Source organism: Pteropus medius, unplaced genomic scaffold (genome assembly GCF_902729225.1).
Source record: "Pteropus medius unplaced genomic scaffold, Ma_sr-lr_union100, whole genome shotgun sequence".
In the NCBI taxonomy this organism is placed as follows: Eukaryota; Metazoa; Chordata; class Mammalia; order Chiroptera; family Pteropodidae; genus Pteropus; species Pteropus medius.
Window position 1 is genome coordinate 1,895,076 of NW_024353790.1, and position 17,205 is coordinate 1,912,280.

A 17,205-nucleotide genomic window follows, 5' to 3' on the forward strand; every position below is an offset into this window, starting at 1 on the left:
TTTGTGGCATTTTGCTATGACTGCCTTAGCAATTTAATAATACACTAGGACATTCTTGATTGTTTTCATTTGGAGGGCTTTTCTTCTATAAGGTAACAGCTTATCGATTATTTAAACATCGTTCTGCTTCTGATGTGCCCACTTAGCATTGATAACATGGAAATCTAAGAAATGTTCGGGAAAGAATTTGTAGAACTCTGGACTTCCCACAAGTGAAGAATGTGGGGCTCGAAGCAAAAGAATCTAGGACAGATGTGTAAATAATAATAGAAAAAACAGCTAATATTTTTAGGGAATTTCTATGTGTCAGGCACTGAGTTGAACCATTCACATGCATTAACTCATTTAATTTGTACAATAACCGTATGTAAGAGATACAATCATCATCCCCATTTTTCGAATGAGGAAAATGAGTCAGAGTGAGGTTTAGTTATCTGCCTCGGGAGACACACCTAGTGTTTGGAAAGGCTCTGATTCAATCCTTAACACACAGGCTCCACACCACATCTCCGATGACCGAAAAGACCTAAAAGTCATTAGTTTTATGAGATATGGTTAATTCAATGATCAGCATCTCTGAGATAATAAGAAAGCTTTACACATATTCCTTCAACACTTATTCATGATGGCCTATCAGGGCTAGGAATTATTCTGGTGCCCGAGGTCCAAACCTCATACAAACCCTGCCTGCAGGGGACACCATCTATGGAACAAACGCCACCACATAAATCTTTTATTTATTTATTTATCTGCTTACTTATTTATTTATTTTCTTATTTATTTATTTTAATGGTGACATTGGTTAACGGAATCCAATAGGTTTCAGCGGTATACTTTAACAGTAGGGCATTTATATGTTTATACTATGTGTTTATCTCTCATAGTTAGATTTCTTTCTGTCACCATATATTTGATCCCTTTTACCCCACCTACCTCCCTTCTTCCCCCTCCCCCTTCTCTTCCGGTAACCACTGGTCTCTTGTCCATGACCATGAGTCTCTGTTGGTTTGTCCTGTTCATTTGTTGCCTTTAGGTTTATATCCCACATATAAGTGATATCATGTAATTTTCACCTTTTTCTGTCTGGCTTATTTCGCTTAGCATGATTAACTCGAGGTCCATCTATGTTGTCACAAATGGCAGTATTTCATCTCTTCCTATGGCTGAGTAATATTCTATTGTATATATGTACCACAGCTTCTTTAGTCAATCATCTATTGTAGGACACTTCGGTTGCTTCCATGTCTTGGCCACCGTGAATAATGCTGCTATGAACATTGGTGTGCAAATATCTTTATGGATATGATTTTTTAAGTCTTTGGGGTAAATATAGTAGATCAATTCTTAGTGTTTTGAGGAACCTCCATACTGCTTTCCATAGTGGCTGTACCAATTTGCAGTCACCAGCAGTGAATGAGGGTTCCTTTTTCTCTGCATCCTCTCCAACATTTGTTATTACTTGTCTTGTTTATTGTATATAGCTATTCTAACAGGTGTGAGATGGTATCTCATTGTGGTTTTGATTTGCATTTCCCTAATAGCTAGCGATGTTGAGCATCTTTTCATATATTCATTGGCCATTTGTATGTCCTCTAGGGAGAAATGTCTGTTCAGGTCCTCTGACCATTTTTTGATTGGATTATTTGTGGTTTTTTTGTTGTTGTTGTTGTTATTGAGTTGTATATGAGTTCTTTGTATATTTTGGATATTAGGCCCTTAGCGGAAGCATAACTTGCAAATATATTTTCCCATTTGGATGGTTGTCTCTTTACCCTGTTGACGGTTTCTTTTGCTGAACAGAAGCTTTTTAGTTCGAAGTAGTCCCATTCATTTATTTTTGCTTTTACTTTCCTAGGCTTTGAGGTCAAATTCATAAAATCCTCTTTAAGTCCAAGGTCCTTGAGTTTAGTTCCTATGTTTTCTTCTATGCATTTCATTGTTTCAAGTTTTATATTCCTTATCTGGTCCTTATATGGTCCTTAATCCATTTTGAGTTAATTTTGGTGTGTGATGATAGACAACAGTGTAGTTTCATACTTTTGCAGGTGGCCTTCCAGTTTTCCTAGCACCACTTATTGAAGAGGCTTTCCTTTCTCCACTACATGTTTTTGGCTCTTTTGTCAAAAATTATTTGCCCATGTAAATATGAGTTTACTTCTGGACTCTCAATTCCGTTCCACTGACCCGTGTGTCTGTTTTTCTGCCAATACCATGCTGTTTTGATTACTGTTGCTTTGTACTTTAAGTTGAAGTAGGGAAGAGTGATGCCTCCAGCCTTGTTCTTTTTTCTCAGGATGGCTTTGGTAATTCGGGGTCTTTTGTGCTTCCATACAGATCTGATGATTTTTTTGTTCTATTTCTTTAAAAAATGCCGATGGGATTTTGATGGAGATTGCATTAAATCTGTATAATGCTTTAGGTAATATGGTCATTTTAACTATGTTGATTCTTCCAATCCAAGAACACAGAATATCTTTCCGTTTCTTTGTCTCTTCTTTGATGTCTTTTAATAGGGTCTTATAGTTTTCATTATATAGGTCCTTCACATGTTTCATTAGATTTATTCTTAGGTATTTTATTCTTTTTGTTGCAATTGCAAAAGGAATGATTTTTTCCAGTTCTTTTTCTAACACTTCATTATTAGAGTATAGGAACACTATGGATTTTTGAACATTGAAATCTTTGGGTTCTTTTTCATCCCTCTGTGCTAATGCTTAGTTCTGTCCACCACACACAAAAAAAGTAAGACTTATCCTAGGAGAATTTCTCTAATAGAGTTGTGATGGTTAGTTTTATGTGTCATCATGGCTAGGTATCCAGTTACTTAATCAAACAGTAATCTAGCTGTTGCTGAGAAGTATTTGTGGTTATGGCATACATACAAAAGATGATTAGTTGTAGATGTGGTTAACTTCCACAATCAGTTAACAAAGGAGATTAACCTCAGTGATATGGGTTAGCTTCTCCGCATACAAAAGAGATTAACCTCAGTGATATGGGTTAGCTTTATTCAATCCATTCAAGGTCTCAAGAGCAAAAACTCTGAAAGTTTCCCAGAGAAGAGAGATTCTGCCTCAAAACTGCAGCATTAACCCCTACCTGAGTCCCCAGCCTACGGGCTGATCTGCCCAGCATATTTTGAACTTGCCAACCCCTATGATTGCATAGCCAATTCTTTAAAATAACAATAATTCCTTATATATATAATATATGTATATATAACATATATTTTCACAGTTATTTAAATAATACATTTTATATAATATACACACATATATATACATACATGCACATAGATAAACATGTACAGTTGTGTAGACATGTGCATACATGTATATGTGTGTGGATATCCTATCGGTTCTGTTTCTCTGGAGAACCCTGACTGAAATGAAAGTCTAGTTAAAAATCATAGGATTAAGGGTTGAAGATTTGAGTCTGAATGCCATATCCATCATATACAAGCCCTAGGAACTTCAGAAAGTTCTGGAAGGCCTAAAATTCTCTTTGAGCTTTAAATTTCTCATCTATAAAGTGTCAATAATTTTTTTTATATAATAATACTTGCCTCACTTCATAGAGTTGATCTGAATATCAAATGATTCAAATGAAATTATTTCTTAAACAACAAAATGCCACACTAATATCAGTTATTAAATTCTAAGGACATATTTCTTAAAATAATAGAGAACTATTTCTTTTTCTTTCAGAGTTTGCAGAACTGGCCTCAAAGCAGGACAATGAAAAGAGGGTGCTCGGCCTCAGATGGAATGTATAAAGACAAAGAGCACTCGCTAGAGGTCACAGCGAGTCAGTTCAAGGAGGTAATCAATACACTGCCACTAGGGCTGTCCTTGTTGGGGGCAGGGAGGACAGAGGAAGACAGACAGGACCTGTAAGCTCACTCTCGGCATGGAGACAGAAGGAAAGAAGGTATTTTCCTTCACTCCTTCTATCTGCTTAAGGGATGTGTGATCAGGACAACAAACGCCCAGTGCGGCTGCTCCCCAGCCCTGTGGTGGGCGCAACTGCTGTCCCAGGTTACACAGAGCTTGTGTCGGGGTGTCCCTAACTACCAGCTGAGCAGGCCGCCCTGTGATATGAGAGCCAGGGAGGCAGCACCAGACCTGCCACAGAGCAGAAATAACCTTCAGAGATGTGCGTGTTATTTGCTACGTGAGGCAGTATCGCCAGGAAGGAGTGCCACCTTGCTGGTACCTTCTCGTAGGTTAGCAGACACGAGAAAAGGCAAGAGATCCAGAGCTTGGAATGTCTGTGGGACCGTGACGAATACGTGCTTGTGAGCATGGCACCCCATGCATGCATGCAGGACTGCAGGATGGCCGGGTGTAGACAAGCCAGCTGCAAAACTGTCCAACGGCACCCCTCCTCGCCATGTCTGGGACTTGCTGCAGTAATCTCCCTGTCTACACAACGTGAAGCCTAACCTCTGGTTTTGCTAAATTTCTCTAGGAACCTCCTGGAGACTCTCCATTTGCTCCTACCCCGTGCATTACAGAGAGCTCAACAGCCGTCATCTCTTTACACAGCCAAATGATACCATACTTGTAGGACCACAGGGCTATTTAGTTATTTCCCTGGTCTTCCACAATGCCAGGTTTCATCCAGGCCAAAAATTAATTCTGAACACAGAATGCATTTTTCTCAAATCCGATGGAGCTAACCCATTCCTCTAATATTATAATTCTAACTTCAAAAGTGCCCAACGTCATTGGTATGAGCTTGTTCCAAGTCCCGCAGCCCACAGTGTGGGGTTTTCGCGTTTTCTCAAAGCTTCTTATGATACATTTCTCATTACAAATATTGATTCTGTACTCACCCCCTCAAAGCTCCTCATTACCTTTGTATTTTCAAGACTGTTCTGTGCTGATATTTTCTTTGTCTTCCAGGATTACCTCCATTGCCCATATGTTTTTCCCCCTAGATATTCATAAAAATCAAAAGCCTTAATTAGCATACACCATTAAGTGTGCCAAGCAATTCAAGCATGTTTATGGTTCGTGTTTAATGAGCACTGTTTATCCCATTTGTCTCCTCTTTGTGCATCTGTTCTGAAATTCTAGTTTCTAGAGGCAGGAAACAGTTCCCATACCACGCCGCCTGCCCGGGCCACGCATGGGTTTCCAGAAGTAGGATAAGCCTCAATCTATAAGAATTTGATAGATGAGGTGTGACAATGGCACCCTGCTCCTCAAAAGTAACCAATAAACGTCTGAGTTCAGCCAAGAAGTTCCCATTGTGTAAAGAAATGATAAAACGTCTGTGCGAGCAGCATGTCAAAAGCAAGGAAGGCGGCACTGTATTGTATACCTGAAACTAAATACTATTGTACACCAACTATACTTCAGTTAAAATAAATAATTTTTTTTTTTTTTTTAAAAAAGGAAGACAAGAGAAAAGGAAAGGAGAAAGGGAACCGTGAGTCCATTATGGACTATCAGGGGGAAAAGGATGAGCTTTCGTGGCCCTCCAAAATCACCTGGGACCGTTTGACAATATCTCGCTGGTTTAGAGACACAGATAACCGGATGCCCAGCAGTACCTGGATCAGGTGGACACACTGCCTGTAGGCCAAACCCGCTAGCACACTGTATGGTCCTTGAGTTAAAAATAGTTGTTACCTTTTTACAGGGTTGGGAAGACGTTGGAGAAGGGTTGCGGGGGGAGCTGTGACAGAGCCTGTCAAAGCTCTGTGGCCTGCAGAGGTTATAAAATATTTATAACCTGGCCCTTTATAGGAAGAGTTTGCTCTGGAGTTTCCCAAACTTACCTGCTCACTTGTGGAGACTGTCGCCAAGTACAGATCCCTGCCTGTGCCCAGCCCATTGTAGCGTTGTTTGTAATCACCAAAAATTGGGGCTGACCTAAATGTCCGTCCCCAAGAAAATGGACATTTCCCTTAGAATAAATGCGGTGACCACACTTATTAACACAGAAAATGTTCACGCATGAAAACCACATTTCAGGTAGGTACACGGAGTATGATACTATTTATATGAAGTTGTTAATGTAGTACTGTTTATAGACCCTACATCAGTAGTAAAAACATAAACATGCGTGGGATGGATAAATATCAAATTCAAGTTCATAGTTATCTCTACAGAGGGAGAGGAGCACAAAGAGGGTTTCAATTACATCTATAATGTTTCACTTCTTAAACTTCATAACAAGTAGATAAATAGATAATAGATAGATATAGAAATTTACATAGATACAGAGAAATGTAGCTATTTCAATATCATTCCTTATTTTTTTTTATACACCGGAAATATTTTGTTATGATTTTTTATTATCAGTGAGTAATTTATAGCTCTAAATAGATATTACAGGAAGCCAAAGTGTGTTAGGGTTACTATGAAAGAAACTCCACATTTTCTGGTCCCATTTAAATGATTGATTTATCAAGTGATGATGATTGAAAAAAATCAACCGACTCTTTCTAATCATTTTAGGGGAAGTGTCAGCAGGTTCTATTTGATGAGGAAGTTCTCCCCCACCTCTTCTCAGAGATGTCGTTTTATACCTGGGTGTTTCTGTCTGAAGGGGCACATCACTTTCAAAAGCTTCTTTCTGGAAGCAGCAGGAAATGCTGGTCAACATCTTTATTCAAATACTATGGACAGGTGGAGACAGGAGTGATAGCCAGTGGGGTGGTGACAGACAGGGGTCGAAGCAGTAATGCTGGCTGTGGCCTAAGCCGGGCTCACAACAAAGAACACCCTGAGAAAGAAAACAAATGCAGCCTAAGGCAATGTACAAAGAAATCCTATAGATGATGCTTCCAGAGAGAAACAGATTATCGCTGCCAGAGAATCACAGTGAGACCTGCAAATAAACCCTGGAGGCCAGGAGGAAAGGCTCTGCTAATTGGAGTGTACAGTTTTAGAGGTGAACACAGCACAAAGCTCTAGAGGAAGTGACTGCAGGTTTAATTAAAGATAATCTTCCATAACCTTGTCTTTGATTTAAAAAAACATCGGCCCTGAGAAATGCTAGAAAAAAACATATGTGCTTCATTAGATGGATTTCTCCTTCTTTGAACTTTAGTTACAGAGGGTCATTTCCCACCTAGGACTTGGCCCTCTGGGATGGCTCTTAGATTTGGGATTCTTATTCAACCGCCTCCTCCACCCCCAGCCAAATAGGACGCTAAGAGGGAGATATGTTACAAACGTGTTTCAGTATTAAAAAGTAGGAAGTGTAAAACACAGACAACAAAGAGCAAAACAACATTTTTCCAGGTCCTGCGAACATCTAACTACAGAATTCAAGAGCTTGAGAATTCTGGGTTACAGACACCTGACCCTCATAGGCAGGTGCTCCGGTCTTGTTTCTAAAGATGTGTCCTAATTGTGTCCTCTCAGCCTTAAGGTGTGCTGTCACCTCCACTCAACTTCCCTGGTTTCACATTTGTGGTTGAGCAGAATCAGATGAATGATGGGAACGGACCAAGAAGGAAAAAAGAGGTGGGGGAGTGGGGGGCTGCCTTAAGGGTTGTGATCATCATTTTTTGAAACTGAAAGTGAGCGTGATCACTTTCAAGAAAAGCATTGTAAGTAACTACATGCAGTATCTTCCTATTATATAATAGTAATAAGATACCATATGTATATAGGTTCTTATGTACATATAAACTCTAATCCTGTTACTTTCCCACTTTACAGATAAAGAAAGAAAGGGCGGACACCTAAGGCATCACTGGAAATCGCATAGACAGGAAGTAGCAGAGCTGGGCTGGCATGCAGGACCGGTTCTGAGCTCAGTGCTATTGCTCGATTGATATAGTGATTGATTGATTGTCACCAAATCTTTGCAGCTACTCGAGCTTCCAATCTGATGAACATACTACCTTGCTCCTGTAGATGTTTATTCTATGCCAGATCGCTCACAGTAATTGCTCCTTTCTACCCTTAAGATAATCAAGGTAAATGTTCTTAATTTTACAGATAAGGGGATGAAAACCTAGACAGAATCACTTACCCAAGGATGCCAGGCTGAGTTGTCACAGATCCCAGTGTTTTCTCACTCCTTCCACCTCCTGGAGTCTACTTGAGGCCCACAGTGCCTTTATCACAATGAACCTCATACTGGTCCCCACTTATCCTGAAAGCTTCAGTGCTTTTGTAGTGCTTATCTGTGCTGTTGCAATTGACGTGGGCCGATCAGTTGATTTGTCCTCAAGTAGTTACCGACCCTGGGAGTTGCTATGGCCTACGGGCAGTTACAGAGCATGAGATTTTCAGACAGGAATTTAGGCAATATATCTGTTATCTAGACAGAACAAGCAAAGGGGAAGGTGAGTCTTCAGTTGATCTCGAGATCACTCTGTCCTTCCGCCTATGCAGCAAGCATGTCTACAGAACCAGGGCAAAGAGCTGATTACAAGTTAGCCATTTGAGTGGAAAATTTCTCGGCATCTCTGCTTCTCTTGCTGCTGGTCAGCAGCCTCTCTCCAGCCTATGGTGTTCTGGAGGCCTTTAACGCCAACTTAAAGTGTAGGTGCACCCAAACGACCTCCTCGTTCACATCAGGCAGCTCAGAAACATTGTACAGGTTCATATTGTGCCCCTTGGGAACAGCTGCCTGACTGAGGAAGCCATAGTCAGGTTGAAGTATAAGTCAGCTGTATGACGATCACTTCTGAGAGCATTATGGAAAAAAAAAAAATGAACATTTTCTTTCACCAAGTCCAACTAAGACACGGATGACCTGATGCCAATATTTCCACCAAGGACACCTGAGTTTCCCATCATTCCTGCTCTGGGTTTAGTTTTGTGTTCTGTTGAATCCTTTCCAAGAAAAAGAGCTTCCCGGTACAAGCAAGCATGAGAATACACTCATGCTTGCTTGTACCGGGAAGCTCTTTTTCTTGAACTTGACCTCTTTTGAATACAGTACCCTACATACTTGTAGTTTGTATTCTTATTCATTAAAGAGAAAAGTTTCTTTGAAGATAGTTACTTGGTTATAAATTGGATAAGCTTTTGATAATATGCCTATTGTTTAATGCTAACTTTTCCTAAAAGAAGTAAGAAAATGAGAATTTAAACCTCAGATCTGAACATGTGGCTTGAATCAAGAAGGAAATGATGGAACACACACCCTAAGAAAAGCAAGTTTCTGTAAGAGACTCAAAAAGCAGCCTGGGAAATCTGGGGAACTTAGCCTGACAAGAGGGGTCCACGTGGTAGACATCTTCCATTCAAAAGCTCACTATTAAGAGGAATGGGGTCCTTTTTCTACCTGCATAGAGTTCCTTTATAAGATTTATTGTCACAGATAAAAACCAATAACATTTAAAGATCCCTAGACTTAAATTCATAGACTATTCAGTAAAAGCCTTTGAAGGATGATATAGTCACATATATTCTTTTATACATTTAACAAACTTTTTTACTCACATCTTTTGCACAAATTTGATGTTGTGGGTCTCTGGTATCCAATTCTACAATGCTTCGTATTGATTTCATGCTATTCAATAAACTTAAGCAAACATTTTGCTTAAAAATAAATCAGTGGCACTGTCGCTTGGCCTCGGGGCCACAATTTAAAATGGGAGAAGGGGAGGCCAGAGGCAGCAGCAGCATTATTTTAGACCCTGAAACGTACTAGCGTAGCTAGCTTCACCCATCTTTTTGAGAAGACAATTCCCTCTGACAACAGGTAATTTAAAAGCTTTTATGAAGCCTTGGGTGGAAAACCAATGAAACTTCCAAACTTGGCCAATTTAGTACAAGCATCTGAACAGTTAATCATAACTTTCCAAATTACCCATGAATAACCCTCAAGGAGTTTCCACTAAAACAAGGACAACACAAAAATAATGGCCCCTTAGTAATGAATGAAGTGTCTGAGAAAGATTGTTAGATTAATAATTTGTTGTGATTTTAAAACTCCTTGATTTCTGCTTGTTTTCCCTGGACAATCAGTGCTTAATGAACATTAAGTTTGAGATTTGTTGTTGGCAACACAATGGGAACTTCGACTCAAAAAGAGTTTCTGCCTTCAGGCTCTGGAACTCATTAGAAATGCGTCTCTGGTTCAACATGTGGGTGGCCGAGTCATTCTTAACCTCTGGTGGTGAGAAGGTGAGCAAGGGCTCAGCCTGGGGCTCCTTCTTTTCCTAACAGTGTGCAATATATTAATACAGCAGCAATCAAAGGTGTCTTTCTTGTTTCCTTCACCTAAAGATCACAAATTACGGAGCAGGACATTGGATCAAATGAGACTCGTGATAAAATGTGAGCGAAAAGAGCAATTAAGGGCTTAATTCCTCCTAGAAGTCATAAAATGTTTTATGTAATTTAAATTTCCAGCTCAGATGTAATACAACAGATTTCCTTCTTGACGCACCTACCATACAGAAAAGAATGCACAATAAGCGGTTTGTCACAGGGCAAGAAGTCATTCTCATCTTTACCCGCCTTTTTCTTCCCCCAGGGATGGGATGACAAAGTATGACATTTTCTTCCACCCCTTGCTCTGTATAGTACACCAATATTCACATGCTTGCCTTAATTTGTTTGTTTGATAACCTCAACAAGATGGAAGAGGTGGATGGGAAGGTAAGGAAAGATATTGTTCTAGGTGTCCGCACCAGGTGTGCACGGTTAGGTAAAGGGAGTTGGCAACAGAAGCAGACCTGTGAAGCTGGCCATGTTGGAGGTAAATCTCCAATGACGGCTTGTGATCCTGAGAATCCATGGGTAGAGCCAGAAGAGGAAAGAGAGTGACACCCGCCTCCTACACAAGCAGCAGAGGAGAGAGACATGAAGCCCACCTGAACGGGCCAGTGTGTGTGTGTGTGTGTGAGGGGCTGTGGGACCAGCCTTAGTTCAGGCTTCCCTGCTGGGCAGGCTATTACTTGCCCCTGGGGCAGCATCTAAGGGAGAAGCTGCCAACCATCCATGAAAGGAATGCAGCAGAGTGGAGCATCTGGGTGTGAGGTGGGAAGGGAGGAGAGCAGAAATCTGATCAGAGAGTTCTGAGGCCAGGGAGGGGAGGTTGGGGTTGCCCCCAGCTATTCTGGGACACAGGCAACCCTGGCTTCCTGCCTGGTCACGGTCTCCAACTTTCTGAGCCTGACTCTTCACCTGTTCTAGGTATAGACATGTTGAGAAAACCTGGTGATAGCATAAACCCTCTCCCGCTCGAAACGTTCACGCCTCTTTGCTCATTTCTTTCTGCCACTCTGCGTCTCGTTCCTTTCCGGGGCTCGCTCCTTGGCAAACGATCTCTCTTTTGCTCTGTCTGTGGCTCTGTCTCAACCTGTTCTCTCTCTCTCTCTTTTTTTTTTAACTTTATTTTTTATTTATTTTTTTTTGCATCTCCTTTCTTTAATTTTTTAATTTAAAGTATACAGTACATTGGTTAGACATCTATATAGTTCATAAAATGGCACCTCCAATTGCTCCTTCCCCTCCCCTGGCCCTCCGCCTAGCCATCGTATTAATGCTAACTGCATTCCCTATGCCCTGCTCCCCTCCCGTGACCATCCACCAGCTACTAATTTGTACTTTAGCCCTTCACCCCATTTTCCCAGCCCCCTAACTCCCCTTCTCCTCTGTCCAACACCAAATTGTCCACTATATTTGAGTCTGTTTTTGATTAGTTTGTTTTTATTCCTTAGATTCCGTATATAAGTGAAATCATATAGTGTTTATCATTCTCTGACTTAAATACCTTCTAGGTATATCAAAGCAATATCTTTTTCCATCCCCTTCCTTTTCATATGTAGGGGTCCTGTTTTATTATCCATTCAGCCACTCTATCTTTTGGTTGGAACACTTAACTCTTTTCCATTTCAGGTACTTATTGATAGGAATGTAATTGTTACTATTATTTATTCCTGTTTTTGATACATCTTTTTTCTCCTTAAAGAAGTCCCTCCCAGATTTCCTGTAATACTGGTTTGGAGGTGATAAATTCCTTTAGCTTATTTTTTGTCTAGGAAGCTCTTTATCTGTCCTTCAACTCTAAATGAGAGCTCTGCTGGATAAATAATTCTTGGTTGTATATCCTGGGTCTTCAGCCTGTCGAATACTTTTTGCCAAGCCCTTCTGTCCTGCATAGTAGTTTCTTTTGAGAAGTCAGCTGCCAGTCTTATGAGTGTTCCCTTATAAGTAATTACTTCTTTTTCTCTTGCTGCTTTTAATATTCTTTCTTTGAATTTAACCTTTGGCATTTTAATTATGATTTGTCTTGATGTGGATCTCTTTGGATCCCTCTCTGAGCTTCCTGGGTTTGTAAGTCCATTTCCTTCACCAGACTAGGGAAGTTTTTCATCATTATTTCTTCAAACGGATGTTCAACATCTTGATTTTCTTCAGTTACACCGATCAGGCGAATTATTCGGAACCTTAATACTGTCCCATATCCTCCTTAAATTATTTTTATCGTCTTGGCATCTTTTTTCTTGCCATTCTGATCGAGTGTCCTGATTGGCTTTCCTATCTTTTAGGTAGAGTATTTGATTCTCTTCTTTGTTCGCTTTGTTTATTCCTTTGTTTGTTGCATTTAATATACTTCTCATCTCAGATAATGTGTTCATTTCAGACTGGTTCCCTTTTATACTTTCCATTTCCATTTTTATGTTTTTTCTCTTTGTTGAAGTTTTCTGCACTTCCCAAAAGTTCATTGAGCATCCTTATAACCAGTGTTTTGAACTCTGCATCTGTTAGATTGCTTGACTCTGTTATTCCTGGATCTTTGTTCTGTGCTCTCATATGGTTTCTGCTTCTTTGTCTTCCCGTTTTGGCTGCCTTTCCATGTCTGTTTCTATGTACTAAGCAAAGCTCCTAAGTCTCCCGGTCTTATTAGTATGGATTTGTGAAGTAGGTGTCCAGTGGCACAGTTCTGAGAGGGGTTCAGTTGCAGGCCAAATTTAGCCCAAGCCTCTACCCCTCTGGGGCCATCTGTTAAAATTCAGCAAGCAATCCACAGATGCTGTGCTTAGAGTTGCCTCAAAAGGCCACACCAGGAACCAAGGCCAGCTGCCTCCAGTGTGAGTCTAGCGCTGCTCAGCAAGGAGCACCTGACTCACTGAGGATACACCTGGATGTGGCTTGGGTGGGGCCGCGAGTTGGGGAATCCTCTGGGTTGAGCGAGCTCTGTTATCCAGTTTGATGACATCACGGCTATGGTGGTGCTGCGTCATGCACTGGGAGTGGGGAGGGCTCAACTCGGAACAATGGATACCACCAGCACTTCTGTACAGGCTGAGTTTCGCCTCAGCCCTCACTCCGACAATGCCTCCCTGTAAGTTTCTGGTGCCCCCTGCACGCAGCCAAATCAGCACTGGTGCTCAGAGTGAGCAAGTCCATCACTGCGAAAATCTGCTCGCGGCCGTGGCCCTTATAAGAGGCGTCTGCCGCTGCCACTGCTGCAGCCTCCATCTCACTCAGCTGATCGAGACTGGGCAGCCCCGCGTCCTCGCCCCGTCCTACCTTCTGCCGTTGCAAGGTGTTTTCTTGGATTTATCTCTAGTTGTGGCGCTTGCTTGTTCCTCTAGATCCCAGGTGATTTTTCCTTGCTGCCGCTCCTTGTTTCCATCACAACTTTGATTTGGTCGCCAGAGAGATGAACAGAGCCTCTATCACCTATGCCATTTTTTTCTCTCTCTCTCAATCTGTTCTCTCTTCTGCAGTTTCAGAGGTCGTGAGGACCCTCTTAAACCTACATGAGCTGTAGCTTTAAGAACTCCTAGCTTAAAGACATACACAGGGAGTTCTCAGCTCTAAAAGGAGCACAAATGCTTGAAACAGAAATAAGATTCAAAAGAAAATAAACCATGCTATTTTTTTCAAACTGTTTGAGAAGTTTTGTTCAACTCCTCGTCTATCATCAGTTTCGGAAACGGTTGTTTCTCTAAGGCTTTGGGGGTATTCTGTTAAAGTGATGCCAGCCTCCATGAAAGGTCGTGGCATTGGTCCCCTGTGTTGGGATTCCAGCCAAAAAGCATAAGGTGTTCTGCTGTGCTACAAAATACATTTTAAGATAAATTATTGTATTTAAGCTTTTATTTATGAGCTATCAGAAAGAGGGATTGAGTAAATAATCTCCCTTTTAGGAATCTAATCGGCACCAAGGGAGCAATTTCCTGTTGCTAATAATACTCTCAAGCAACGGGTGACCCAGAAGGGTGTGTTGGGTCACACTTTATATAGATCACTATACGACCTGACAAGAACCAATCTGGTAGCACCAGATAGACCATGAGCTCATTTTCTATTTTTGGGTTCACCAACCACTGGGTGGACTGTGATACTGCAAATAAATTACAGTCACAAAACTGCTTTTGGAATTTAATTTGGAAACTTCAATACAGCAAGTGATAAAGTGCTACTCATACTATTTAGGCACATATATTAAAAAGACGCATGGCGAGAATTGCTATTTGCTTGTCTCCTCCACCTCACTCTAGGGTGTCATTTTTCTCTAAATTAGGTCTCTCTTCCATCACTCATTTTCCCTGATCTTCACCAGGCAACACTCCCTTTTTGTTGCTAACAAGGAAGAAGAGAGAAAGTGGCTTTTGTGAATGTAAATTCTGTCCACAGAACAACCATTTCCAGGCATAAAATCTCACTAAAGACACTTCTGACCCTATATAGTTGAAAATGTTTTATCAAGTTGGGGTCTAAATATAAGAAAGTATCTTATATTTACTACAAGAATGACACAAGTCATACTGAAAGAGACCAAGAAGACTGACCATTGTCAGGACTTCTGCAGGGTACAAGAGCTGACCCTACTACAACCTGACAAGTCAGCCTATGACAGTGTCATGAATGCCATAGAAGACCCAACACTCCTGAGTCAGAGAGAAAGGACCATTTATTACTCACAGCAATAGTAGTAGCCAGAGTAGCAGCATATTCTGGTGCTGATTTCTCAAGTCCCAGTTCCCACAGGGGGCTGCAAAGAAGGCTGGGTGACAGCTGCCTTCTCTGAGAACCCTCATTTTTTATAATGGGCAGTAAGCCTGACTGTTCTTTGCTCGGAAGAGAGAAACTATATCTTCCAAGGCTTTTTTTTTTTTGCAAAACCTACAAACAAGTTTAAAAACAATTGTTCGGAACTAAGGCAGTTCTAACAAACATGCGGAAACATGACTCACATAGAATTATCTCCCAACAATCATAACACTGAATTAAAAATATGTATGTCATGCAATCAACTGTATACAGTCATGTGTCATTTAACAACAGGGATAGGTTCTGAGAGATGTGTCATTAGGCAATTTCGTCACTGTGTGGAAATCAGTGAGAGCACTTACACAAATCTAGATGGTACAGTCTACTACACATCCGGGCTACATGGTACAGTCTGTGGCTCCTGGGCTAGAGACCCGTACAATGTGCTATTCTACTGAATATTGTAGGTAATTGTAACACAACAGTAAATGTTTGTATATCTAAACATAGAAAAGGTACAGTAAAAAATACGGTAGAAGAGATTAAAGGTACACCTGTAGAGGGCACTTACCATGAATGGAGCTTGCAGGACCGGAAGCTGCTCCAGGTAAGTCAGTGAGTGGGTGGTGGGTGAATGTCAAGGCCATACTGTCCACTCCTGTACACTTCATAAACACCCCTCATTTTATAACTTCTTTCTCCAGTAATGAATTAACCTTTCTTAGTTTAACTTGCCAACATTTAGTTTCTCTTATTTGTTTAGTTTGCATTTATAAACATTTTATTTGAGCAGAATTTTTTGACCTTTGGTAAAACACTTAGCCTTCCTGCAGGCTTACCACACACATTTGTGTATTTCCCAGGAATGTCCAAATAAATTTTCTCTGTATCCTATCCTATAAACTTTCTTTCTATACACTAACATATTTTTTTTTTCACACTTTTTTTTGCATTTTAAAACTAAGATGCAAAAAGAACAATGAACTCAACCCTGGCAGGCTGAGTGTGGAGCAGTGCCCAGCGTAGATCTGAGCCATAGGTCTGGCTTCCACTTGCAGCCTCTCCAGCATCATGAAAGGGAAAGGGTTCATTTCCCACATGCTTCTCCAGGTGGTGGGCCTGGTGCCTAGGCAGACACGTATCTCCTGGCGGTGGCCCCTTTGGTCAGTATCCCTCGGTAAAATAGTGGTCATGGCTCAAATAGAGCTCGTATTCCCAAGCATTGCATCTTCTTGAAAAGAGCCAGGTATAATCACATAATCATTTATTGTTGACAAACTGATTATGCACAGCACACAATCTTCCATGGGGACTCTCCGTGATAAATAAACATTAGGTATTTGTGTGTTGCAGGAACTGCAAACCACCTTACCCTGAACTGCTCTTTCTCCCAATGTTGCCTTCTCAGAAAACTGATGAAAGGATAGATACTCCATGCTCAGCGGCTGAGGCCACGTCCAGGAGTCTAAATGTCAGGGGAGAAGGCAAGAAGAGCCTGGAAACGGAGGAGCAGCAGCACAGAGCCTGGCTACACTGCAGCTCAGGCACAGGGAGCCCCTCGGTCTCAGGCATGAGGAAGAAGTGGCAGGTGGCTGAGGACCCCCTCCAACCACAGAGCCTGCCACCACCTCCCCGCATTGGCTCAGGAGCCCGACTCGCATTAGATGCGGCTCCTGGTTTTCATTCATGTGGATGGGACTGAAAGTAACCTTCTCTAAGAGGCAAGAAAACTTCAGTCAGGATGACTGGGCTTGAATCTCAGCTCTGTAACTGTGTGAGCAGCTGAGTGTAAGCTGCTCAACCTTTTTGAGTTTATTTTCTTATCTGTAAATTGAGGGTAATGCAATCTATCCCGTACCATTAATGTCAGGATTAAATGAGATAGGCACGTAAGCCCTTAGTGCAGTGATAAATAAATGGGAACCATTATCATGATTGTTGTAAACGGATGCCACTCCATAAATTTTAAACTTAGACTCCCCAGTGTTCGAGTGAGCACTGGATGTGCTTTCATGCCTCTCCAGTAGAGAAAAAAATGAGGAATAGTCTACATGCTAATGTCATTGCTGCCACCTGCTATAAGGGAAGAAATCTGATGAGCTGAGGTCAAATTCATGCATCCGACTACACAGAAATAATGCGGGCCCTGTGGCACTCCATCTGGGACCTTGTAAAGAATGCCTACGTTCTGCTCCCACAGCTTCCGATTAAAGTAGTCAGGATGAGGATCTAGGCTTCAGTCGCCGTTAAAGTTTCTCGCTTGATACAAATG